General features: G+C 44.9%; 1 long non-coding RNA gene across 1 annotated transcript; it reads right to left on the bottom strand.

Annotated features, from left to right (window-relative positions):
* Positions 1 to 23,451: 23,451 nt before the first annotated feature.
* On the bottom strand, positions 23,452 to 26,448 carry LOC114865594 (uncharacterized). The gene is made up of 3 exons (XR_003787543.3): positions 26,012 to 26,448; positions 24,800 to 24,960; positions 23,452 to 23,943 (listed from the first exon to the last, which is right to left on the bottom strand). It is a non-coding gene; the product is annotated as an uncharacterized LOC114865594 (long non-coding RNA).
* Positions 26,449 to 26,706: the final 258 nt, after the last annotated feature.

Here is a 26,706-nt window from a genome sequence, read left to right on the forward strand (position 1 = left end):
TGATGGTGATGGATGGTAGCGGGAATGCAGGAATGTCACAATTAGAGCGCTACATGAAAAGCCGAGCGCTGACCCGGTGTCCGCCGCCTGTAGTGTTATCATTAAGCCTAGCAGCTTGTGCTTCACTCTTCTCTCTCTCTTTGCTGCACATCACATCTCATCTCTCATTTTTTTTGGGCCATATCTCTGTGTCTCTTGTTTCCATTCTTCACAAGCTAATGATCAGTATCCCAGGGAGCAAGTTTACGCCAAATCTGTCCGCCCCAGCTCGGCGTTTTGTACCTTCTCAACGGGAACCATCATTCCAGCTTCCCTTTCAAGACAAATGACAAGCAGCGTAAACACATATCTGTTTAAATTTCCTTGATTCTCTCAGAAATCCACATTTACCATCTGCACTTGATACGGAATATTTTATCGCGCGGACTAGTTTAATTATTAATAACAAAGAATTGATTATAGCTGCTGGCTCCCTGAAGTTAATCTCAGCGCTGATGTGTTTAGAAATAAAAGCGGTTCCTGGGAGCAGACAAATTGACAGTTTGACAGCAAACAGAAAAATTAAGTTTTCAAGCGGCCGCGGCGGATGAATCCAGCCAAACAAATTCAAACTACAAAACAAAAAGTGAGTAAGTACACACATGCACACATCTTGTCTGTCATGTGCATCAGCATTCCAAGAAGACTCTCAATAATTGATGTTTGTCAAGGCGAGTATACAGCGAGATCCCCCTCCTGCCCGAGATGAGTGTGGAGCAAAACACCCCTGTTCAGCAGGCCACACACACAACATCTGTTCTCCTATACATATATAACCTACACGCGTAAGCAAAAACACGCATACAGAAGCAGCAGGGATTTGGTCTGAGCACAAAACACACAGTGCAAATGAGCATCAGTGCCTGTTTCCCGTCCTAGTCACACACCCAAACCATTTGTGCGTCTCTCTTGACCACACGCTGGTATCATGCTGGTGTTTGTTTGTTTGTGTTGTGTGGATTTCTGCTTACACCGGGAGTATGATAACAAAGGCTTGAAGGGATGATAGCACAGATCATTCCCTCTGAAGCCATCTTCCTTAATATGTGTTAAGGATTTCTTGGATTTCAAGTAGGTGTGAAGAGTTTTTTGAATTAGATTCAACAAAAATCAGATAAGCCCTTTTCAAATGTGGTGAAGTTGGTTTACTGTGTTAAGAGATTATGTGAAGGGGCTTAGATGCAGACATACTGTTGTCTGGCATTGAAATCGCAGGGTGGACTGTAATCTCCACTGTCCTCCACATACAGTACAGCTCATATGGATTTCTCTCCACACCTTCATCCATCCATTTTCTACCACTTAGTCCCATGCATGGTCGCGGGGGTACTGAAGCCTATCCCAACTATTTATGGGTGAGAGGAAGGGTACACCCTGGACAGGTTGCCAGTCCATCAAAGTGCAATACACATAGGGAATCAAACCCAAGACCTTCTAGCTGTGAGGCAACAGCACTTCAACACCTTCATTACCTGGTAAAATCTCAATTATGAATATCTTAAAACCACTGACTTTAACTTGGTGTTTTGGACATACCTTACTATGTATTTGTCCAAAGTCACATGTATGTGACATTCACATATGTATGGATAAAAAATGTTTAAATTGCTAGAATATTTGTGCTACATGATTGTAAACGCTTTTATATGAATAAAGTTCATCTTCATTTTCCTAATTCTAAACTAAACTAAACTTACTACTAGCCACGCCTTACCTCACCCTCTGTTAACCACTTGTTAGTGGTTAGGAGAATAGACACACTCACACACTTCCACACAAGAATTCCAACATTGATGTGACAGAGCCGTGACAGTTCGGTCATGACATAGTCCAAAGTGTTTATGAGATATTCATACAAATGGAATCGTAAAAAAAGCTCTGATCTCTGCTCACATCTTATGCAAGAGCTTTGGGTGCACAATCCATAATTGACAAGACCCAGCAATTTAGCATTGCTTTCTTATTCAGAGAGGCATGATATAGAGACACAGATGGAAGACCTGCACCAAGATAGAAATAGAGACAGAGTTGAGCTCTGAAAGTGGGGGGGCAGCCATTTTGGAGGGAGTCCAAAGCTCCTAGCTTCATCTTTCATTTAAATAAGAAACTCCCAAAAATCATATGTCTACTTTTTTGTACTGGCAATAAATGTACACTCTCCCATTAGGCCAACTGGAAACCAGCGTCCGCCACAACTGCAGCTGCTGTAATGTCAAACTAATGTTGTCTGAAGGGTGTTAATGCCTGCATAAGAGGCTGCTGGAGTCATCTCCTCCAAGGCTCACTATTGTGCACGAGGCAAGAAGTGGGTTGCCGATTTAGCATCTCTCATCTTCCAGAGGAAAGGAGCCATTCATGTTGGCTCGGCCAGATTGGGCCCCGCAATGTTGAGGGATGAGCTGCTGGTGAAGACTAATAGGCTTTTCACATCACAATGTTAGCAGGGCTGACAGGGGAGGGGGGGGGGGGTCTGACGCTGTTTGCTTTCGCCTCGAACACATTCCAAAGATATGCATTCATTTGGCGCGCACAGAGGGTGCCCGATGAATAATCCCAGTGTAATTAGCATGCATTCGCCTCGCAATTCTAGCCTTGATCAAGGGCATCAGGAGCTCTGGTGAATAGAGGGATATTTTATTTAACAATGCGTGTGATTCAGGATGAATGACATGAGCATTCTTCTCCTCTTCTCCTGCATCTTTCATTCCCAAGCTTTCCAGCGACTCCTCTCCTCTCCTCAACCCCCCTCTTGCTTGTGTGCTCACGTCTCTTCTACCTCCACCCAGCTGCTGTTACTCCCATCGCCTGCATTCCACTCGCTCCCCCCCACACCTCCACTTTCCCTCCTTGTGATTACATTGCAAATTCTACATCAAAAACCTGCAATCTTCCTCTCGCTTGCCTATCATCTACCCCTCACTTTAATTCTTCCTCATATCTCAATCATCTACACCTCTAACCAAGCAGCCTCCAACATAAAAACACCTCAGCTCTCCCAGTCCTAGTCCCCCCTCCCTTTTAGTTTTGGGTGCACACAGACCTACTCTCCCTTCCCCCACAAGAAAATTGCTCCTCTTGCATCTTTCCACTCTGGCTTCCCCCTTGTGCAAACTGTCTCACCCACCTTTTTTTCATCACGTCATGCTCCATGTGCCTCCCATCCAGGAACCCTCCACTGAACCTACTTTTGCAATCTCCCTTCAGTTTTGTCTCTCTGCCTTCCCCACCTCCCTCCGCTCCCCAAACCTCCATTTCCTCCAGCTGCCCACTCCACCGCCCATTATTTTAACTACTTCTTCATCCCAATTACCAGGTAACCCCCTGCTGTGAGCAGGCCCTTGCTCTTGTGCCTCTTTTTTCCCTGACCTGAAAATGCCTCAGCCCCCAGCACTTCCTGCTCTGTGCATTCTTTGCACTAGGAGAGCCTCATGGCAGCTGGGAGTACCTGATGTGTGATAGCTTGTTAACTTGCAGCTAAAGGAGACCCTGATTAGTTCTGGCATTTCAGAGGGAGTTATTATGTATTTGCCTTCATGTCCAGCGCCAACAACCACCACTGTCTCATTTTCCCTCTGGTACCTTGCAAAGGGAAAAACGCCCTTGATGTTAATATGAAAAAGAGAAGGTTAGCAATGTTAGTGTATCAAACAGGGCCAACCGAGCCGGACAGCCCAAAGTTTGGCCTTCCAGGTTAGGCAAAAGTCAGGCAGATGCAAGTATGTCTCTTCTCTAAGGGGGTTGCACCGTTTGATATGTGAAGTCTAGACAACAAAAACTAGGAAATAAGAGCTGAGTCTATTAGTATCAATGGACTTTTCTTTTAATGTCTTGACTATGGGTTGCCTATTGTTTAAACTCATTTATTTATTATTTTCAAAAGGCTTCTTTAGCTGTGTGATGTTAAACAACAGGCTCTTACAGCTCCGCTGGCGCCGCAGCATAATTACGCATTAAAATGTTAATTAAGTTGTTGGTAGTTTAATGCAAACAAGCAAAAAAAATCATCCCGATCCTTTCTTAATAATATTATGCATTCTAATTCACCAGGGTGCCCCTTGGTTTTATCATCCTTCTGCTTCTATCTCCAACATCCACCAAGGTTTATTCATGATTGTTTCATCTTTAGACAACTTCCCAGTTGGTGGGGAGCAGAGGTTCACAAGCCTCGTGGGGAATGTGTGTGCTAAACTAATTAGCGCCAGCCATGCTGTGAGGGAAAACAGGAGCTTTTCAACCACTGATAAAAAGACAAGACATCTCATAACGCTCTCGCAAAAGCAAAGCTGCCCTTCTTAAATGGGAGTGAGAGGAGGCAGATTGGGTGCCCCTTTTTAAAATCTTGATTTAAGCGGTGCTTGAACTATGGAACAGCTCTTCGCTTTTAACTCCGTTCTCCTCTCCCAGGACTCCGACCGTCACTTTTCGACGAAATAAAATAAAAATACACTACATTATCTGTCATCCTAGCTGGATTCTGGAAACACCTCCCCAGCAAAAGCTCCAAACTTTTAATGACTATTGCATCGGGACTGTTTTGTTAGTTTCCTGCTTTTGCTTTTTCATCATAAACTGGGGTGATCTGTGGGTATTGAACTATTGTGTACTTAACTTTAACCTGCAGTTTTATTTGATAAATTATGTAAAAATTAGAATGGACATGATTAGTCTTATACGCAACCAGTTTGACTTGTCAACTCATCTGTAGTTAATTTACACCATCCTCTAATACTCAGCTAAAGCAATGTGTTTGTGCCAACACCAAGCTTTCTGCCTCCAGCCCGCGCCAAGGGCCATGAGTACGCTGGAGCCCTTCCCAGCTGCCATTATGCCCTGGACAGGTTGTCGGTCCATCACGGAGACACAGAAGGAAAATCCTGCCTCGAGTTCTGTTTAAAACGACACAAATCACTCCATCGTCGTCTAGTTCTCCCAAACCCCAAGGTTCAGTCATTGACTGTGAAGGTGTCTTTTGCAAAGATCACATACCTAAAAAAACATTTTCTCTATCATTGCAAAAGCTTTAGAGAACATGCATTATCTTTAGATCATGATACCATTGGCTGGGCTTGAACTTGGAGGTCACATCCCCAGCAAATCAGTGTTAGTTTTCATAAAATTAATGTCTTTAATATCTTAATAAAGTGCATTTTTATTGTTTGTAAGCATTTATTTAGAGAAATTACCGTATATTGGTGATATATAATTAGTAATGTTTCACTTTTACTCATAAAGGTAAAAAAAGAATCATTGTTTAACACCTTGTTTACAAGATGTTACCTCCTAGCATTTCTTTATCTATTCAGGTACAAGCAAAAAGACTAAGCATCTGCCTCTGTTATACTCGAGGAGCAGGTACATTATCAAGCTCCATCTTAAACTCATTTAATTGCCCTCATTAGTGACATTAATAAGTAATTCTGCTCTCTTACTTCCATCACCCCTTTCCCCTTGTTCTAAAACTGTACACACCCTGTCTTTGAATCTTCATCCTTTTCTGGCCCACTAATTGCTTTCCTTCCTGCATAATGTCCCGCAGCCCCCAATATTGCCGGACACATTGTCACTAGTGGACATGTTTGACACTTGGCTGGTGAGAAGTTAAATGGGGAGGCTAAATGATGCTTCGTGGCCTGGGTGATGATTCGGATGATAATGACCGCGATGATAAAGGACGCCTCTCCGGTCTAATAGCATTTGATTTCCCCGTTGGCCAACGAGAAGAGAGATAGTTGGTATCAGGGTTGCTCATCCAGCGAGAATGACCTTTAATTTCACAACAAGGCCCCGCAGATAGCAGGCGCATCTCTCTCCACAAACTCTCATTAGATCGCAGAGCTCGGAGCAGAAGTGAAACTTTACTTGGCTGCAAGCTGGAAAAGTTTACAAGGTCAGCTGCCATTACTGTCTTGCAAGTGCATGAGTTTTGAAGGATATGGGTCTCTCTTGAAAACAACAACGTTTGAATCCAAATCACCCCTGAATTCCCAACTTAAAATCTAAACCAGGAAAAAAAAAACAGCCGCGTGGGTTCTTCAATTTCAAATAAAATAATCCGCAAGAGTCACACTTCATCAAAGGTTTACACATAGCTCGCTGGCTCAGAGAGGTGCAACAGTATAAGGTTAATATTTTCCCCCTGAAATCATTTCAGCCTTGACTCTAAGTGGTGACGACAAGGCATGCTGGGAAAATATAATTTCTCCACGGTTTATTCAATTACAAAGCACCTCCTTGCAAAAATAAATCTCCTTCCCCAATGTTTTACCCAAAGAAAATGTCTGTTATCATTTCAGAGAGCTGCTCTGAGAATATAAATCCTGCGAGGTGCCGGTGGAGGCTATATGTGGGTTTACTTTGCTCTGTGGCACTGGAGCACAGAATGAGGGCATAAAGCTTGTCCCCATCCTCCTTTTGTTCCTTTCCTCTCTTGACAAAACCCAATAACCACCCAGTGTTCCAACAATAGGCTCCCGATAAGAGGGAAAAAGAAAAGAGAATAATAACGTTCAAGTGCCACGGAGGGAATCTGTTTTTATCAACCAGGCACTCCAGAGGACAGCCTCCAAAACAGGCCGTGTCCATGTGCACGCGCCAACTCGGTGGCAATGAAAAATAAAAAAAAATTATCTGCTTCCCACAGCTGCCCTCAGTGACCCTCTTCTCAGCTGAGAAACACGAAAAATCCTCGCCGATAAGAGAGGCCTACAAGGGGAGAGTGAATTTTAATCACTTAAGAACATGTGTTGAGGCGATACTGTCATGTTCCCTCAGCAGAGGTAGTTAGTGTAACAGCACAATAGTGGAAGGGCTCCGCAGGGATGCCTATATAAATATGACAGTGTTGTTTATGCATGAGCTCCTCTTGGCAGGGAAGTGAATATTCGACTCTCCTGTTCCTACAACCCGGGGAGCTTTGCCAGATTTATTTGGACACACGCTTGCTTATTTGGATGTGCCGTCAATTACCCCGTTGTATTAGTTCCTTGGTTGTTCCTTCAGTCCCTGATTCACAATAGATGTCTGCGCTTGTGAGAGGATTGAACTGTCGCATGAAAAGCGTTTTCGTTCATATGTAAATGACTCCTAACGCTTCTGGAAAAGCTGTCAAGCCGCAGTGTCTTTGTAGCTTCATTTGATTCTTAATTAATCAACACGAGGCTCTTCCTGTATTTCACCCTCTACTTCCTAATGTGTCGTCTATGCAAATGAAACCATTCAGAATGGCTCAATTTAAACAGCGTGTTCTCACATCATCTGCTCCCGCTGATTTAAGACAACTGGGCCCGAGCTGGACACGCCGACGGGAACTCGGCAACTATGACACGACGCCCGGCTCATGCGAAGGCCCAATCAATCACCGCCGAGACAGGAAGCAGATAGGAACAGGAAGCCAGGCTAGAGCGGAGACGATTGACAGACAAGCTTGTTGGGTAATCTGACACCGTCTGATTGAACCCTTCCCCCTTCCACATGTCTTGACGACAGATACGGCCGATTTCCGCTCCGTCCACCTTCGCTCTCTGATCGTGGCGCTCATCGCTTAAAAATGCTGTAATTACGATTTCGTATGAATCTATTTGTCCCTCCATTAGGGGGAATTCTCAGAAGGCGCCGCGTGAAAACACAGACTGGATAATGAAAGCAGAGACCATTAAAAAGCTGGAGGCTCCTAACATGATAAATTATACAACGCATGCAAGACATACTTAAATTCTGCTTGCTGCCCGCTCATTGCAGCCAATACACTTAGGCACGTAATGCATGGTTAATGGGAGGACTGGGAATATCTTGAGTGACAATAAAGTATTTGAAAGTAAGCACTTGGAAACACACATGGTGCAAAATACGCGCTTTTAGCACAGAGGTTGTTAGTTTAGGGTTCATAGTACAGTGTTACTGTACAGCTTTTCTCACATATAGAGGTTTTAATTGGATGTGTAGGTGATGTGAAGCTCATTGTTCTAAGACCAGAAAATAAAAATCAGGCTTTGATGTCAAATATTATCAGACGTTTATTGCTAGATCGAGGTTCTACGTAGGTGAAATGCACCAATTGTGGATGGTACAGTATTGGCCCCACCTAAGTGTATCAGAGTCCAATTCGATATCTCATTACTTTTGGTGTGAATAGGTTGAACGGAGGCGATGGTCTGTGTGTCTTGACAATACGCCAGAGTACATACAGCGAAAGGCCAGCGCTTCTTTCTGATATTAAGTATTGATTTGGAAAAATTGATCTAAACAGCAGCCGTATTAAAAGAGCACTGAGAGAGAACCAGTCGAGCAGATACTGTGAAGAAAGGAAAAAACGCCGGCGGAGATGAGGAAGAAAAATTTGAAAAAGCTGCAGATACCTGTGTACGTGCGAGGGCGCCTGGGGCTGAAGAGACGGGGAACAAAGAGAGAAATGGAAGGAGAAAGTGAGCCGTGTAGAGGAATGCTCCCGACTCCGGGAGGTGACACTAATTGGGATGTCGGCAGTGTAAGCTTGAGAAGGATCTTGATCTTTTGTTGCGATGTATTGAGGAAATGTTTACATGGCTGTGGCAGATGTCAGGAATATTTGTTTTAATGTCAAACCCTCACCGTTGCCATGTAGGAGAGAAGCTCTTGGTGTTAGTGAGAAAGACAGAATAGAAGACGGTGTTTTGTCAATACTGCTGTTATCCTTTGAAATCTGACTTAGTGCAGCTCAGTGCTCCTTTCTGTTATATTCCAGAGCTTTCACTGTAGCTACTTTCTGGCCAGTGAGTCATATTAGAAAGCGTCATTTCAAAGAATAATATATTCCATAATCTGAAATAACAAGTAACGTATACAGTAAGTGATTGATGCCTGAGATGCTCACCTCAGCATCTTTCTGCCAATTGTTTTGTTTTTCTCCCAAAAGTAACTCTGAAAATTATACTATAAACAAACTGAACTGTCATTTAGACAAAGTAAGCAACTAAGTCATCATTGAAATGATATTTGGATGGTAAACAGCCACCAAGATGATTTTTGTAGCATTATGGAAGTGCTTGTCTTGGCCTAAACTAAATTAAGCCTTAAACATAACATGGTGTTCACATAGAGAGGCTGCGATGTGGTGCTGTTTGCAAGGAATGATGGGATGCCATTCACCAGCTGATTTAATGTTATGGCAGGATGTTTACTGTATACGCCAAGAACTTAGACTTAAAGTTGTACTAGAGGTTAGGTTTCTCCTCTGTTGTGTCTGAAGCAAGGCACCGAGCGAGCTCTCCTTTTCCTGTCATCGTTTCAGGTAATGTTCGCTTTCATTCCCGCCGTAATTAATATGATTCCCAATCGTCTGTCATCCAGCTGTCGCCGAACTACACCGCGGCCTACTTCCGAAAGTTCAGCCGTCTTTAACTTATTCCAGTTGCATCGCTGGGATCCTTTTATCTCGGTGGTGGCACAGAAAAAGGAGAGATCTTAGTCAAACAGTCAAATGGGTCAGGTTTTAAAGATTTAGGGTCTGGGTTTGAGGAAGAGGCAGGATATTTGTTCAACCAGCGAAGAGCTTCACAGGAGGAGCACGGTGATCCAGCAGCAGTCGCCATCACTTGACAAGAAAGGCATTGGCAGCGCATCCATCTCCATCCGCACGTACCTGTTCTTGAAACCAAAATAAAAAACTTCTGCAATAATGCATGGAGGTCATATGTGCAGACATAAATTAGGGACTATATGATATATGGTGTGGCTTCTTAGCATTTCAGGATGTTCTATCTATGCCTATAGATGATCCATGGAAATACTTTGTATGTGTGTGGGAGCGTGCGGGCTGCGTACATGCCGTCCTTGGGGAGCAGACCCAGCTATGCGGGTCAGGGTAGCTGTGATCTGAATGGAGAGCATTAATATTTAAACACAGGCTCCTGAGGGAAAGAGACTGTAAATGATTCATGATTTAGACTGTGGGCTCTGAACAGCAAAGGCTGGAGCTCCGTAAAGATTCACTGATTCCTCACTGCTTGTGTGCCCTGCTACGTCCTCTCATTCCTATACGGGACGACTTTCATCTGGCGCTCAGTCTCCAAGGGTAATGTCTTCCTCACTGGCTTTTCTTGATTATTTATTTATTTTATTTCTCACCAACTTCCTATGAAACCGTCTCGGTACTTTTGCTGCAAGCAAACACGCAGCAATGAATGCAGCATGTCGGTCAAAGCTGCAGGTACACCGCGTAGGATATTGATTTTAGAAATGTGACCTTTACTGACCTCTGTAGAACCGAGTGGCCAGTTGCAGAAGTTGGGCTGGTAAATTAATATTCAACTCAGAAATCAGCAAACTGACATTTAGACCTGAATTATTTGCTGACGTGACCCATGCTAAATTGCACAAATGAGCAAATGTTGCATCGACTGGTGATGGGAAGATGTAACCGCGATCAAATGAATCAAACACGTAGCATGAACAATTTGAGACTTGACTGGTGATTTTCAGATTTCAGACTTGACCCTGTTTCTCCCTTCATCGATTTCCTGATAAACTTTTAAAAGTTTGTGCAACATTTGGATGAAAGAAATTCAACTGCGTTTGTACTACATTTTTACAAATGGTTTCTAGTCACACTGTGAAAACTCACACGTCTTAACAATGACAAAACTGCAAACTAAATCATATCTTTGTGAGGAAAGAAGTTACATTCAACATAATAATGTTTTGTTGCCAATTACTATAAAAGTTGAAAATGTTCCCAGAGAAAGTGTTTTCATCCTGACAGAACAATCAGTCTCATAGTACAACATCCACCTTTTGTTATACAACGTCATCATTACATGAGTTTGTACAAATGATGACATCAGTGTTGACATTTAAAGGTAATTCTAATCTATTGTTGGTTCTCACTTCTCACATTCCAAATGTTCAGTTTGCACAAACATATGGTTTTATAACAGATACTGTATGTTCTGACATGAAAATTCAAGTATTTATCCCCTGGGTGTAATTAATCTTATGTGGGATATTTTTTTTTGTTGTTCTATTAATAGCTGACAGACAAAACAAAGCTCCTCGGTTTTCAACACTGGTCCAATCCATGTTGGCGTCAGTGTAGTGGTGCGTGTCTGCTCACCTGCAATGAGACGGATTGAGCCAGACAGCGGTAACCGCGCAAGAAAAAACGGGCCGGAATAAGAAAGAGATGCATGGACAGACAGGTCTGAAGTGGCAGCAGTCAAACTTGATGGAGACTGATGGGAGGATGAGGAGATAAGAGCAGCGAAGGTGGAGGTGAGGCTGCGTTAGTGAGACACGGAGCCCGCGGAAAAACCTGGCAAGATCGATGGGGAGAGGGGCTGAGGCAACGCCAAGCGGAGCTCGACAGAAATGATGAGCAGGACCCAAAAAAGGAGCGCAGCGAGAGATTTATGGAAAGAGGAAATTAGATAGAGAGGAAAGGGGGGAGGAGGGGGGTGAATTTGTAATGAAGGGGAGAATGGAGCACTGTACAGTGACTGTGCTGCATCGGTGGAGTGAGGAAGAAACAGGAGACGGGTTTGGTTCCCCTGTGCTTCCACAGGCACTTTACTGATCCACCGCAGCCACTTAAGTTTATAGGAGCTCGGAGCTGCGCCCGCTTCATCGTGTCCACAACGATGATCGTCCAACCCTTGCCGGCCGCCGCCGCCGCTCCAGACGATGCATGCGGAGGTCACGGCGCGGGGAGGTCACGGCGCGGGGAGGACCCAACGCGGCTCCCGCACGGCCCCAATTAGCAGAAACAGCGGAGAGCGTCACTCACGGCCGCACTTTGAGCGTTTTTTCTGCCAGGTCGGTTGGATAAATCGCAGCGTGGCCAGCGAGAACTTCACACCGAGGGTGTCTGATGTCACTCGGATGTCCTGAAATATCAGCAGATATGTCATAGCGCCGTCGCGCCCTCACTGCAGACACAGAATTCCATTCTCAGTTAGTAGATTAGCATTGTGTCCTACTGAATGTCATTATTTTTGTCATTATACTGCAGCACAGCCTTCATTATTGCATCTTTGCAGAATTAGCCAATTCCTCGGTTATTTTATTTATTTATTTATTTATTTTGGTGTAATGGCAAGACAGCCTATTTATTGGCTTCAAGCTGCATCATTTGCATTTAGGTTGGCTCAATATGAGCTCATCAGTAGGAAGGAACACAGCTCTAACTGCTCAGTCTAGGCCTTTTTTACTTTCATTATTTTGTAAGGACTAGATTTCCTCGGCCTCAGCGACACACGGTTTTGTTTTTTAATAATCTCACATTCATAAAAAAAAGCCTCTTCTTTTATGCAGGGAGGAAAATATCAACCTCCAAAACATCAGGACAACGTTCACCACCATCAAGCTGATCTTCACCTAGAGCTAATAAGCTTTGAGTGTTTATGATTAATTTGATTATTTTAATGATATGGTGAAGCCAATGACTAGCTTCTTGTTCAGTGTAAACATTGAGCTGTGAGCGCGATCCCCACAAAAAGGGCACTCGAGATCTGGCCTACTACACATTTAGCAGCGGGTGAAGCCAGTCATGCATATTCAGGGCGTACGCTGAATTTTTGCGAGCTGTTTAACAGGCTTTCAAGCAACTACGTGCACTGTGAGATAAACACTTAAAGACTTTTTCTTCTTCTGTACAAACCTGTGGTTCTACAGGACAGGATGTGATTCACCAGCTGATTCCTCACGTTCTCATTCTACATATTTAACTTGTCTCCAGGGTTATTTCTATCTAGCTCATGCGGCGCCTCCTACAGGGTGAAGAAACTATGTCAGCTGATTCCTGCTTACTGTCATTCACTACGTGGTGAAGCTGCTGTACGGCTACATGTTGTTTCCATTTGTAGCTTGTGACCTTTTAAAACAAAGAGTTACAGCCGTAACTGATGCAAGCCGCCTACATCTACAGGAGCAGATGCTGAGGAAGAGGTAGCAGTCAAAGTCATAAGACATTTTGCATTTCACTCTGAATAGTCTATATTTGTAAATACGTAGTGGATTTCACTCCATTATAGGTCATCATCACAGTAAGTCTGTGGAATTCTGTGGAATCAGAAACTCATGCTAAAGCTGGGACATTTCACAATTTCTTAAACAATAATTTAAAAATAATTTCATTGCAGCCGTTTTGGAACTGTGGTTGTATTTTATGTCAATACAAGAATGAAAGAATAATCAAAACTGTCCAAGTTTGATGAAATGTGTAGCTTTAAAGTTTAAAAATATTGAATATATAAGACAACTTCATACAATAAACTGTCCAGCTTAAGGTGACTCAAATGTGCCAGCGTTCTAGTGTTGCTAAGTGGTATGAATGATGTGCCGAGTGACTTTGAAAATGTTAATACCAGTAAAATCCATCCAGACAAGCATTAAAGCCCCACAGGCGCCGCTGTGGCACAGTATTCACAATGGGGCCATTTTCTGTCTGTCTAATGGTGTGAATAACACAGTGAGCGATGCGATCATAATCTAACAAGTGGACGATCGATCCGCTGTCAGCTGGATAAACATGCACAGCTGCAGTGTGTGTGTGTGTGTGTGTGTGTGTGTGTGTGTGTGTGTGTGTGTGTGTCGTCTCCACAAAAACACTAGTGGTGCCTTTGAGAAGATCTGCATGTGAGATTCATTAGCTCTCACATTTACAGACACGCAGACGCGTTGAACGTTAACGCCTATGGTTCCTTCCAGCCCGTTCTCCACGGATACGGAGTTCACTATTACATTTGAGGAGGGGAAGAAAAAAAAGGAAAGTTCTACGCCTCCATCATAGCTACAGGCCCTTTAAGGCTGCAGCGAGACACCCTCCTTCTGTGATTAATGACTCTCTATGAATAGAACACACAGCATTAAAACATTTGATTGATGCTTTGACGATTGCCAAGCGTCCCTGCATACATCATTCCAGTTTTTCAGACATATCGAACCGCGGAAGAGAGGAGCCAGTGAGCAAAGATGACTGGGGGAGAAAACCGAGAGCGTTCCAACGAGGACCGAATCTATCTAAGTGACGTGTTTTAAAAAGTACGGATGTATTAAAAAGAAGCGGATGAAGCGTTCGGAGAGGACGCTCCATTTATTCCTATAAGAACTGACTGCTCTCTAAATTAGCGCTAAAAAGTCATTTCAGTGGGCGTAAACAACACAACAAACTTACACCTGCAGTGATTTGCCAGCTGAAATGACAATAAGGCCGCCACTGTCTCGGCGTTTCTTTATATTCCTCCTGGCTTCGTGCGGGTTCATCCCAGCGTGTTTGTTTATGCTGTGACGGTCACCTGGTCCGGCCCTGCCTGTTTGTGTGATATTGCGTTGTGTTTGGCGGATCGACTCCCTGGCACCCGCTTCCAGCCGAAATTGATGGGCAGGGCCAGAGGACATGTCGGAGTCACTCTGCACAGCCACAGCGTGACAGGGCCACACGGAGTGACGGAGCAACGGGCCGCTCCCCCACCCCATCTGCATTCGGCACACGCCCCGCGCATTCCTGCGATGGAAGTGGAAGAAATGGAAAAAGGAAGCAAGGAGCATAAAATAAAAGATTGTTTTTCAGGCCTAAGTTCCTTTATCTATAATCTATAATGTGTTTGTTTGTCTTTGAAGGGAATTGAAATAAAGCTATAATGAAGCATTTGCATCTCCTCCATGCCAGATGTGCACACACACACACACACGCGCGCACCGGATGGTGCCTACTCCTATTCACATGCAAGGCGCACACAATGCCCACATACAGTAGATAAACACACACAGACACGATCCCCATCTTCAGGGTAATTGTGACGATGAGGCTGTTTCCAGCTCCTCCCAGCTGTTATGGGTGCGATAATGAGAACGCGGCACCTGCTAGACATTAGGAAGCACATCACTGTGTGTCGCCTGTCTCTCGTTTCCCTTCCCGCTGCGATTAGGTTGTGTTTTCTTTTTAAATAATTGTTCCTGGCCATCACCTCCAACCTTGAATGGACATGAGAGCACTTAAGCATTTAGGGCCTAACGATCTCTGAGGCAAAAAGCCGACATGGGTTTTAATTACGATTCTTAAGACCCAAAGCGCTGTAGGGTTCCGCTCATTTGTTCAAGGTGAAGGAAGGTGAATGTTCCTGAGCATCTTTTATATGTACTTTGTGAGATAATGATGTGATGATGCTTTGACAAGTCCTGGAGTGGATTATTATAAAGATTATATTACCTTTACTAAACTAACCTATATTATTCTAAGTTTGGCTCACATACTGTAGGACCCATCACTCATTTCGAAGCTCATTGAGTAAACGGTGCTTGGTGTGTTTTTAAGGGAGGAGTGAAGCATCTGATGCAATAGGGACAAAACCTTTGCTTTTAGGCCCGTTCGAGTTTCAGTTATCAAGTATATGAACCCAGACAAGAATTTATGTTCACATGCATCATTATACAGAGGAAGTAATGAGCTGCTGCCTGTGAGGTGTTGCAAACGTGATTCAAATGTCCCAAAAAGCAACTGTTGATATCAGAGCTGACAACCTGTCAGAGCCCCGTCTTCCTATTATCTCCATTCATCAGCGTGTCAAACACCTCAAGCAGCAGAAGCACAAACTACTGACCTGTTTTTCTCAGCTGCTGCAAGACTGAAGAGCAGATGTGATCATCATCATCACACAGAATGTGAGGAAGGGCAGAATTAGCAGAGATGGCTTTGTTCTGAGATTAGAGCTTTACTTTACTTACTTTTTTAATTAGTGTATTTTAAATCATTACAATATTAACATTTTACCCTGATGTAATGTGTATCCAGAGGTAAAATAATTGCAAGTATAAAGTGAATGTATAGTATCATTTAATTTCCCCTGCCTGATGCCAGAGCTAATGACTCATCTTAGACCTGATGATTGGACACCAACGTTCCTTAATTAAAGAAACATCTTGGGCTGTTCCTCGTCCTAATGGAACAACTGGGGATGGACAAATGAAACTCATTCACCGAGTTGGACTTCGGGTTTGTCATTTGAACCGCACCGAGTTGCCCAACGCTAAATTACAGACAGAAGCAAGTACCCAGTGTCTCGCTCGCTTCCTGTGCTCCCTGGGCTAACCTCTCCGTTCCCATCGGTTGCCGTGGGAACAAAACACTGACTGTTGACACTGTTGAACGTCATGCAGCCTCCTGAGCACTAAAGCCCCAGTGGACCTGTCTGAAGAACCCCTGCCTACTGTACATCCACATGGTGCACGTGTCAACTGTACAAAAACAAAGAATTCATGTCGAAGTAGCTGTGTTGGATACAGGAGGCTCTAAATGCCTTATGAGTACAAGTCTTTAGGTCTTTCCTCCTATATATGACCCAAGTTTACTCTTCCAGTAGTAGCTTCCTCAAATCATGATACAAGCCACTACTTTTTCATAAGTGCCCCTTTAATTCTGCTGCTTTTGCATCTTTTATCTTTTATTATTTGGTGAAATGTGGTTGTGACTCTTATATGTAAGTAGACGTTTCAATAATACCTTATCAGTCAATATTTTCATACCAGCAATGCAAAGTAAAGAGTGAGGTAAATGTCTTTATTCCCATAACTCTGGTGGACTAGTGATTTCCAATGAATATAAACAGAGTCTGGGGTCGCACTCTGCTTTCCTGATTGAGTTTGGAAATCCATGAAGCAGCGAGAGAATATTTCGAGATGTCATGGAGCCTCAGCACATCTAGGGAAATCAGCTGCACACTGCGTCATGGCCTCAATCTACCACCTCGGGATAAAACAGGCAAATTATATCAGCTGGAGGAGAGCGGAAACGGAGGCGGGCGTCGGGACAACGCCCCCCCCCCCTCCCTCGAGCTGACGGCAGACGTCCCGCGAGGCCTTTCAAGGCGGCGGCGTTGAAGGGAAGAAAGGCGGAGGTCGATCCCGCGGAGGGACGTCGGGGAAGTCGGACGGCGGATAGCGAGGACAAGAGGAAGCGAGTTGTGTACCCCCCGCAGAGACACGTGTACAAGCGTTCAATCTAACAAGTTGGCAAAGAAGCTCGAAGCAGCGAAAGCTCCTAAGTAGAGCAGGAGCCACCTGTAAAGACGTCATTTCCACTTCACACAGCGTTCGCTCGCTCCTCTCCTCGGCGCCGCGCAACCCAAGATAAAAGCCTAAATGTGTGTCACGTCACATAATGCCTATTTACGCTCCATACTGTGTGACTTACGCAATCGGAGTGTAATGTTCCCCAAGTGCGAGCGCGGCTACGGGCCCACGTCGATTTGTCCTCCGCTCCCTGACACGCGTGGCTGCTCTGACACGCCTGTTTCGGCTCAATCTGTGTAAATGTGTGCGTCTTAGCATGTTTTTGATGCAGAGAGCAGGAGGGAAAACCTGGTTGCATCACGTATAATTCTGTAAGCTGGAGGTCAGACACTTTTTAATGTCTCAGACTTGGAGCTGGGTGATGAAGTTGATGCGACCCCAGAGGTTTCATCTTTGCCTTCTCTCCTGTCTCTTTGTTTCTCCCTCTATTCCTTATCTCCTGTTTCTTCAGATACGACTGCCCGTTGCTCCGGCACATTCCCCCCCCTACTTTCGTTCAGTTCTCCTAACGAAGGGTTTACTCTTGCTATGCAGCCCATATCATATCATTTCATAGATAACAGTAGAAGTACACGCAACCCAGCGTGAGCATTTAGATCCATGAGAGCCCAAATGCTTTTAGAGGAATATCGGCTCGCGCTGTATATTCAGAACACAGATGAAATGCCTCAGATCAAAGATGCTCTGACGACTGCCTGATGTTTTATTGATCATAAAGCGTGTTAAGTATTTTTGAGGGGGCGCGCATTAGCTGCAGATTCATTTCTGCTGGAGTTTGGAATGTTTTCGCACTCGGCTCTGACAGAGCACTTGATGCTCCTAATGTGACACATTAAAAGGAAGCTCTGAGCCCCGAAGCAGAACTCCTGCATGTTACTCTTATGATTTTGGACACCTCGGTCTACAGTGTTTCTCGGGAGTAAACAAGCCTCGATCAAAGGCGAAAAACAAAAAAAATGGGTCTCTCTGAGCAGCAAACCTAACAGCGCGTCCATTCTCCGCGAGTGCGATGACTGCGAGCGCACGTGGTGACAGAGGCACGAGCCGTTCTGCCGTCACAGGAAGCGGAATTAGATGCAAACACATGCTCGGGCCTCATTCTGGATCATTTCTGTGTGCGCCTGTCGGGATTCCAGTTATTTGAGGCGGGCGTTCACAAACTCTGACCTTAAATTACACCAGTATTTGCCCGAGAGGAGCAAATAAATGAACTCGATCTGGTGGGAAAGGCTGGTTTAAACCTGTTTGATCGCGCAGATGATGAAGCGGCGAAGCGTGAAAATCCCCACGATGAGGCGAGAAAGGAATCTACATAGAAATGTGGTCCAGGCTTTTCCAATCTAGCCCCAACCTTTTTATTCTTGTATCAGTGCCACAAAACTGTAATTGACTCAACATTTGCATGTCCCTGAAGACAGTCTGACAGTTGTACTGTCTTGGCACTTACAATACTCGGGGAAAAGAAAGTTCGAATTTTGCTCATCCGGTTCTTGGTTCCTGCAGAGGAGGAAGAAAAGACTCAGCAGTATGAAATGAAGGTTAATGATGCTCACCTGGAGACTGGAAGCAACTTGGTTTTCTCCAGGGCACCAATTTTTACTGACATAATCTCTGGTGCAGGTAAAATGCAGACAGGTTTCTGGAGAATGAAGGCAATTTGCTGACAAAATCAGATTTAAAGTACATAGGATCTAAATAGTATAATATTGAATGGTTGGATGATAGTCTGCTTTTAAAGGAGGAAGGAGATCGGCCTCCCTGCAGTTCCATTAAGGGCAATGATAATGACTGCAATCCAGTAATTGTACCTGGTTGGTCAATCTACCAGATAAGTAATCAACACAGCATCACAGTAAAACTAGATGTAGAGCTATGAATTCTCCCTCCAGCCCTCTTCACGTCACACAGTGATAAGGTCTCTCCTCACTATGCATACTTTCTTCCTTTAATCCCAGCGACTGGCCTTCTATTAAAGGAGCAGAGGCAAGGTCCTCAGAGTTGCAGGTTCTTGAGTTCCTCTGTAGCATTAGAGGACCCCAAATCTCCAGTGGAACCTGCCTCAAGTGAAGGAGTTTAAATTTCTTGGAGTGTTGAGCAAATTGACAACACTGAATTTAAGCTTTTTTGACAGAGCACAATATATAACAATAAAAGCAAAGAGCGACGGAATCTGTCAGGCGCTAATACTCGTCGGGGTCTAATTACAGGGTGCGGTACCTCGCTGGGTTCCTCTGACTGCGCCCGTGAAAGCAGTGGAGAACGTCTAATCAGGACGAGATGTTTTCATGCAGGCAAACATCTCTCCGCTCATTATCTCAGCCTCGCGCTGCCTGCCTCTGTCTGCCGCTCTGCTTTCCCTCCTTTATTGCCACTCGTCTCCCTGATTCTCCTTTTGAGAGAATTCCAAGGCCTTGCCTGCAGATTGGGCTGATATTTATGAGAATAAATAGCTGTCCAATACCCTATCTCTGCCTCTCACTCTCTGTCGTTTCCTCAGATCCCCTTCCTTCATTTCTAACTCCACCCGCCCTCCCCATACTCCCGTCTTCTTCCTCTATATTGCACCTGTCTCTCAAATGCTTTAGTTATCTCCAGAGTCCTTTTTATTCTACGCCCACACTTCCCTGTCTAACGCTATCTTGCCTCAGTCCCTCTCTTTTTTTTTTTTTCTTCTGCCTGTCGTCTTTTGACAGAGGTGTATCACAGCAGAGGCGGCTCTCAATCTCGAAGAAGTCACTTTATCATGTGGCGGCGGGTGCCGCGGGTGGCGGAGCTGGCCTGGGTGGGTATCATGGGATTTCTGTTACATCGCACACCCGCCGGACCACCACACACACACACACACAAACACACACACACACACACACACACACACGCACGCATGATCATGACAAGCCTTACACACAGATGGCAACCTCAAAATCCCCCAACCATCCCATGTGCAGAAATCCACCTTGTCTCATCAGCACCATCTCCTCCTTCCTCCTTAAGACAGAGTGAGATTGCTGTACACACAGCCCAGCACTACATCCCAAAGCTATTAGTTGCTGACAGCGTCTTCTATTCATCCCTGTCTGCAAACCCCTCACCCCCCTCATCGCTCCTCCCGCTCACAAACACCAAAATACACACACACGCACACCAAACTCTCAGGGCTCGCCTCTTTGCACGCCACGCAGCACCCCTTTAATAGCTTTCCACGGTGCAATCTAGCCCGCCGCCCGTAGAGTCAATTGAGTGTATTATATTCGTAATTGGAGGCTATTGATTGACAGGCTCCAAATGGTCACAGGACAAAAGCGTGGGAGCTTCCAACTATTTGCACGGGGAAAAAAAGCCAAAGCACAAAGAATTTCTTGTTTTTCTTTTTACCTTTTCCTTTTCTTTGCTTCTGGACTTTTTGAAGGCATCACAACAGGCAAGGGCACGTGGGCGTTCCTCACACGCGCATGCTGACAGTTGCCGCGATGAAACTTACAAAAATACAGCGATGAGTCCTCGCTTCAAGGTCATTGCATCGAGGACAGGATCACTAATTGTTGGGAGATATGTTCCAGCAGACACGGCTCTTTAGGAAACAAACCAGTGAGCTGGGCTTGGGCCCTTTTCCGTGCCGTGTAAAGGAATTAGGTGTAAAGCCTGACGTCCCTGTCGCTGCTATCGTCTCTGCGCTGTTTCTGCCCGTTTTCATATAAAAGTCAGCATAAAAGCCTCATAAAAGTGTCATAACTTCACAGTAAACGACTCTGACGTTTTCCCTCCTTCCCCACAACTAATCAAGATTTTTCATTCCCAGGAGTGTCACTCTGTGTGTGTGTGTGTGTGTGTGTGTGTGTGTGTGTGTGTGTGTGTGTGTGTGTGTGTGTGTGTGTGTGTGTGCGCGTGAGGGGATTTCACTTTGAATTAATGCCTTGTCACATCATTAATACGCTGTCGTCAAACGCCCGCCGTCTTCTCATCAACACTCGGCAGCGCTTTTCTGTCATTCCTTTCACAAGGTCAGGCGGAGCTGCGAGTCGTGCGGACGGACCGGCTCGGAGACGGATGAGGAAGTGAGGAAGTACGCCTGGGCCTTGGATGCATGTACCAAACAAAAGAAACGCTCACTGTAGGCGTCATATTAATACAGGGCGGAATGGGATGTTCTGCATTTTTGCCTTGTATCGAGTGGAGGCAGCGGATAAATGAGTCGAGATGCAACTCGAAGCGGACCGTGAGAAACTGAACAACCTGGTGACATAACCTGAACCTGCTCAGACTTTAGAGGGTTCAGGTGTGCTTGTGAGGGGGATTCCTGTTGTGGTTGAAGTGTTTTTGGGCCTGAGTCAGATCTGCCATCGTGTCAGGCTTCAGCAGGTGTCGGACCCACATGCACAGTGCGGACGAGGTGTCTGGTTAACAAACAGCGTTTTACAGACTAGGGCTAGACAAATCTCAAGGTCAGTCAGTCAGAATGTTACCACAAAAATCCAGGCGAAGGTACAGGCGAGGAATAGGCAGGAATCGGCGGTCAATAATGGACGCGATCAGGAAACAAGGAAGCTGTACTAGTAACGCTGGAATGTGGTACTGAGACTCGACAATCTGGCAACTAGAGTGTGTAAGAGGTGGAGGCTATATTCTGGGGTAGATTACTGATTACAGACAGGTGTGTATAATGAGGACCAGTAATGACGGAGAAAACAGCTGATATGAGACATGCACAGGAAGTCCATCAAAATAAGAGACCGGAACAAGAACATGACAACATGGATAAAACTCAGACCTTTCAACATAAGACTGGAAACAAAACCAAAACCTTACACATCGGTGTGTGAATGTTTGTCTTTCTTTACTCTCTGGTCCAATTTATCCCAAACTGCCTCTGGAACTGGATTCACATAAGGTGATGCTGGAGGTGTGTTTAAGGTCATCGTCCTGGTGACAATTCCTAATTTGGAGTAATTTACCAGCAGTGTCGCCAGCAAAGCAGCTCTATACTTAATTTAATAAGAACACTTAACAATGAGAACCATTAGGATATGTACTGTTCTAAACAGTGGGTATTGAAAGGTTTATTTGACTGAAGCAAAGGCCGATTTGTGTTTTTATCCAATTTTTAACAAACAAGTGAAATATCTAATGTCACTGTGTCAGATAAAACTCAGAATCACTGAGTTAGGAAAAGCATCACCCCCCGAAATTACAAGAAAATTACCCGTCATGAACAAATCATCACTTAGAGGAAGTTACAGATTCCTCTAATCTTGTTTTTATGTATTTAATACTCTGACTTTTAATGTACAGGTAACGTCCTTGGCCATGTGTCCACGATCCCTCCTTTATTCCTCATTGGTATTCAGTGGCACGCTGGGGTCACGATCCAACCAGGCTGCACTGAAACAGTGGAGGGGAAATAGGCAGCGCTGGTGCGGGAATGAAATAGCCACTAAGCGTCACCACAGTAACAGGGTCAGGAGGCGCTGGAGCCAGAGCCAGGGGACGCTTCAGTATCTTTAGCGCTGAGACCAAATTAGCCATGAGGCCCCGACGAGGCAGCGAGGGGCTGCCGCGGCCCCGATTGATCCCTCTCCCCGTCGATCCGAAGCCCAGGCAGAATGTGCCTCTGTAAGCAGTTCAGCTGTTGGGTTGCTAGTTAGCCGCTCCAGGTAAAACAAGAGCAGAAACACTGCAGGAGGCCAGAGAACAAGGCGCGGGAGCAAGTGGATCAATAGGAGCAAGGCAGTAACAACCCATTCAGCAGCTGGCGTGTACATTTCAAGCAAACCTCTATTAAGATAAACATCCACTTCAACGTCACTGCTTATTTTTCATTCTTTTAACATTTAGTTGTGTTTGTGTTAGTTTTAATGCTTTTCGGAATCTTGGAAACACTTGTTTGTAAGGTGAAGGCCCTCGACAACTCCGAAGCGTCTAAATGTCAGGGTGTTGTTTTAATAATCATAAAGTTGGCAACATTTATGTGGTCGCTGAAAATCTAATTGCGTAGCTAAAGCACTTACTGAAGCACGACTCACACGAACAGCAGTCGACCGGTGCATGTTTACAGTTCCCAGCGCTGTGAAGGTTAAGAGCTCATGTATTTTTGGTGCACCGTGGTCCTGTCTGTGGCTTTAAAGTGATATGTTACTGCTGGAAAAATAAGATTCAATCCAAATCCATCTAATACTGAATGTGTTACATTAATGTGTGTAATGTGCTACACTAAGGTCTGGTGATAAACTGACCCCTGACCGTTTGGAGAATGTAATTATGTTGCCCACACAAATATTTATGATTCACAATCAGATGTAAAGAAACACATTTACTCGTGAGATTGAGTCTATTTGGTCAGTGAGTCAGTGAAGAGAAGATGAAGACAAGCATATACAGTAGTTGTGAATATATTTATGTATTTTATTGAGGTTTCTTTAATGTTCCAGTCATTACAGTATCAGTTTTTACAGCTACATTACGATTAATTTTCACAAATGAATATTTCAAATTCATAGGATCATTGTGGGAGGTCTTCGTTTTTTTTTGAGTCGGTGGCTAAAACCACTGTAGCCAGCGATGGGCCCTCGCTGTAGCATTATGCCTCGTGACAGCGAGAACATCCTCTGAATCCCTAAAATGTAGTTCAGGGGCTAAATTAATTAATGTACCTCGCGAATATTGGGAAGACGGGGGCAAGACGGACTGTTTCATCAACGGCTCACATGAAAGCCGCAGACGTAACGAGATGACGGCTGCTCTTTGAAACCCACCAGCAGCCGCCCGGCTTTGATCTGCGCCGGCGCCCCGCGCACGAGTGATGTAATCCATCAGCGATCACTCACTTCCTATACGCTCATCAGAAGTGGAAGAGTCGCACCTTTTCTCTTCTTCCTAGTCAGGGGGTAAAGGACCGAATTACTCACAACTAATACACGCTGTACACATGCACTGCTGCTTCCCTGGACAGATGAGAAAACCTAAAGATCTATCAGTGATTCAAATAAAATCTTTTGACTTCGACTGTGTGTTAACCATCAAATGGATGTGAAGTAGCACAGGGTAAGTTAAATAAAGGTTTCCAGCGCTGACGTATCCGGTGTGATCGCTGCCTGTGTCCTTTTGGGTTCATCTGGGATGAGATAGCCTCCACTCAGAGTCTCATTGCTATTCTAAATCCAGACTTGACATTTCTCTCATTTGTTCCAAACGTGACCGTATCTGATCCAGCCGGTCACCGAAAGCTGCAGACGTACCGTCCTAGTCAAGTTGGTCATTTGCTGAAATAAAAACCTGTCTCACCTCGGGTACATGAATATAAAGGCTAATCAAATCGCTCGCTAATCTTTCATCGCCTGTCCTGTCGTGGAGAAATACGTGAGCGGCGGCATGAGGGAGGCTGCCTCTACTCTGATCGGTGGTTCCATCAGGGAAAGCTTGATACCGATGTGTTTCCTGACCTTTCTGTCTAGTTACAATGACAACTGACATGAGATCCTCCCGATTTCTGCACATCCGTTGGCATTCTTGCCATCGAAACCCTGTGGCAAAGTCCAGGCAAGCGTTAGATGCTGACATCCTTTGCGTTCTGACTATAAATTAGCCACATTAAGTTGATTATTTATTTATTTATTTTTGAGTTTTGAGCTGATTAGTGGGCTAATGAGCTCATGGTATGTGCGCAACACTACAGGTGTGTGTTAAGCTGAGCTAGCTGAGCGTGAATGTGGCTGGTGCTCGATGGGATTACCAGCATCCTGCAGATGATGGCATCAGGCTGCTCAGCCCAACACGCAGGTGGCTGATTGCGATCAGTTGGCCACTGGCAGCAGGTGACAACAGAAGGCGACAAACGGCATCATGGAGGGCTGTGAATGAGCGACTGGGCGTAGGGGTCACATTAGAATGACACTGTTCACGTGGGACACAAAAAGGAAAATAGAGCAAGAGATGAGGAGATGCTGCAGATGAAGCTGTGAGCTACAGAATCTATTTAATGGTATGTTTCCCTGCGAACAATAATGGATCAGTGAAATAAATGGTATGATGTTCAATGCTGATGATTCATTTCATGTGGTAACCACCTGCTGGTGTTCCACAGCTCCTTCAGTGAGTCGAGGAAAAGGTATTGAAAGTCTCAGAATCTATTACGTGTTGTCCTTTCAGTTATAAAGAAAAACATTTTTGAGTTATTTTTTTCGACTCTTAGAAGAAAATCTATTGTGACAGCGACGGTTTTCAGGGCTTCTTTCTAGTGTGAACAGGAGTCGTGCCACATTCACTGGATAGCTATTGGTTTTCTGTAGAAATACACGGGACCCCTAATTTATTTCTTGCCGCGAGTGTGCGATGTGCTTTTGATTGGCTATCAGCCTGGGCGATTACTGCCGAGCCAAGATCAGGGTACGCGATGGGCAGTTTGTTTTCTTGTTTTTGTTACGCAGGCATCGGGGACAGCGGTGTTCATCTCAGAGCGGCAGAGGTGACTTTAGCGGCGCGCGGGAAGGCTGGGCGCGAAATGAGAAGATGGGATGGAGGTAAAAGCGGGGACGGCCTGGAGGAGGCCACCAGACACGCAGACAGTAAAATCTGGGAATAGGAAAACCTGCACGGACGCGCTGCATGTATATTAAGAGCTTTCCTCCTTTCCTCCGCTTTCCTTCCTGCAATCGGCCCTGTCACATCCAGCAGAGCTCTGCTCGCCTGTCACAGAAACAAGGTTAGCTGTTTTCCAGGCTCAGTGGCCCCCTTTCTGTGGCAGATACAAAATGTTTTATTAAAACCCGCCTGTTTGGAAAATGTCATCTCTTGCTGAGAAAAGAGAGACTAAAGATAAATGAAAAAAAACCCAAAACACCGCAGGCTGACAAGCCGTGAGTGACAAGAAGCCGCGGCTCTGAAATACACTGGAAACAACAGGTTCCCACAGAAATGACCCGCATTCACGACACAGATCAATCACCTTGATATTTCGCGTCCCGCTGCATTCGCCCGGCGAGGTCTTGTTGGGTTTACATCCAATCTGCAAGTCTGCTTATAAAAGAAAGTGCCCCAGTTCCATAGGAGAAAAACAGCAAAATATGTCACGGAGATATGTGATCTGATGGCGGATGCGCGGATTGGAGGATGAAACGGTGTTAAAATCGCGTCTGTCAAACGTCTGCGTGTGCGGCGGCGGCTCTGGATTCGCCCGCGCTGTTTGTAGTGGCAGCTGGCTTGTTGTCGCGCGACCAGAATTGCCTGCTCACGTTGAATTCCGCAAGAAGCGATTGCTTTTGATATATAAATTAGGATTCTGCAAGTGCTCTGGATTGACCCAGTTAAGTGCCAGAGTAAAGATTCGACACTCGGCGTCCCAATTTCTCAATGTACCAGATGTTTGGATGCTTTGCACCAGGGGACAGGTAGGAACAAGATCAAACTGGGAAGCTGTCTGATATTTGCACATAAATCAAATTTTTTTTAAGAAATAATCCATCTGTCGAGGAATAAAAGTTTGCTAGTGGAATGTAAAATGTCCTTATATAAGAAAGTATTTAACATTTCAAAGTACCTGCTGCCCTCAGGCTGCGGTGCTGTAATAACTGCAATCTAGACCTACCCATAGTCCAGGAATCCACACATGTATATTCATGTGTAGGCCTTTTGTGGTGAGCA

Source organism: Betta splendens, chromosome 11 (genome assembly GCF_900634795.4).
Source record: "Betta splendens chromosome 11, fBetSpl5.4, whole genome shotgun sequence".
Lineage (NCBI taxonomy): Eukaryota > Metazoa > Chordata > Actinopteri > Anabantiformes > Osphronemidae > Betta > Betta splendens.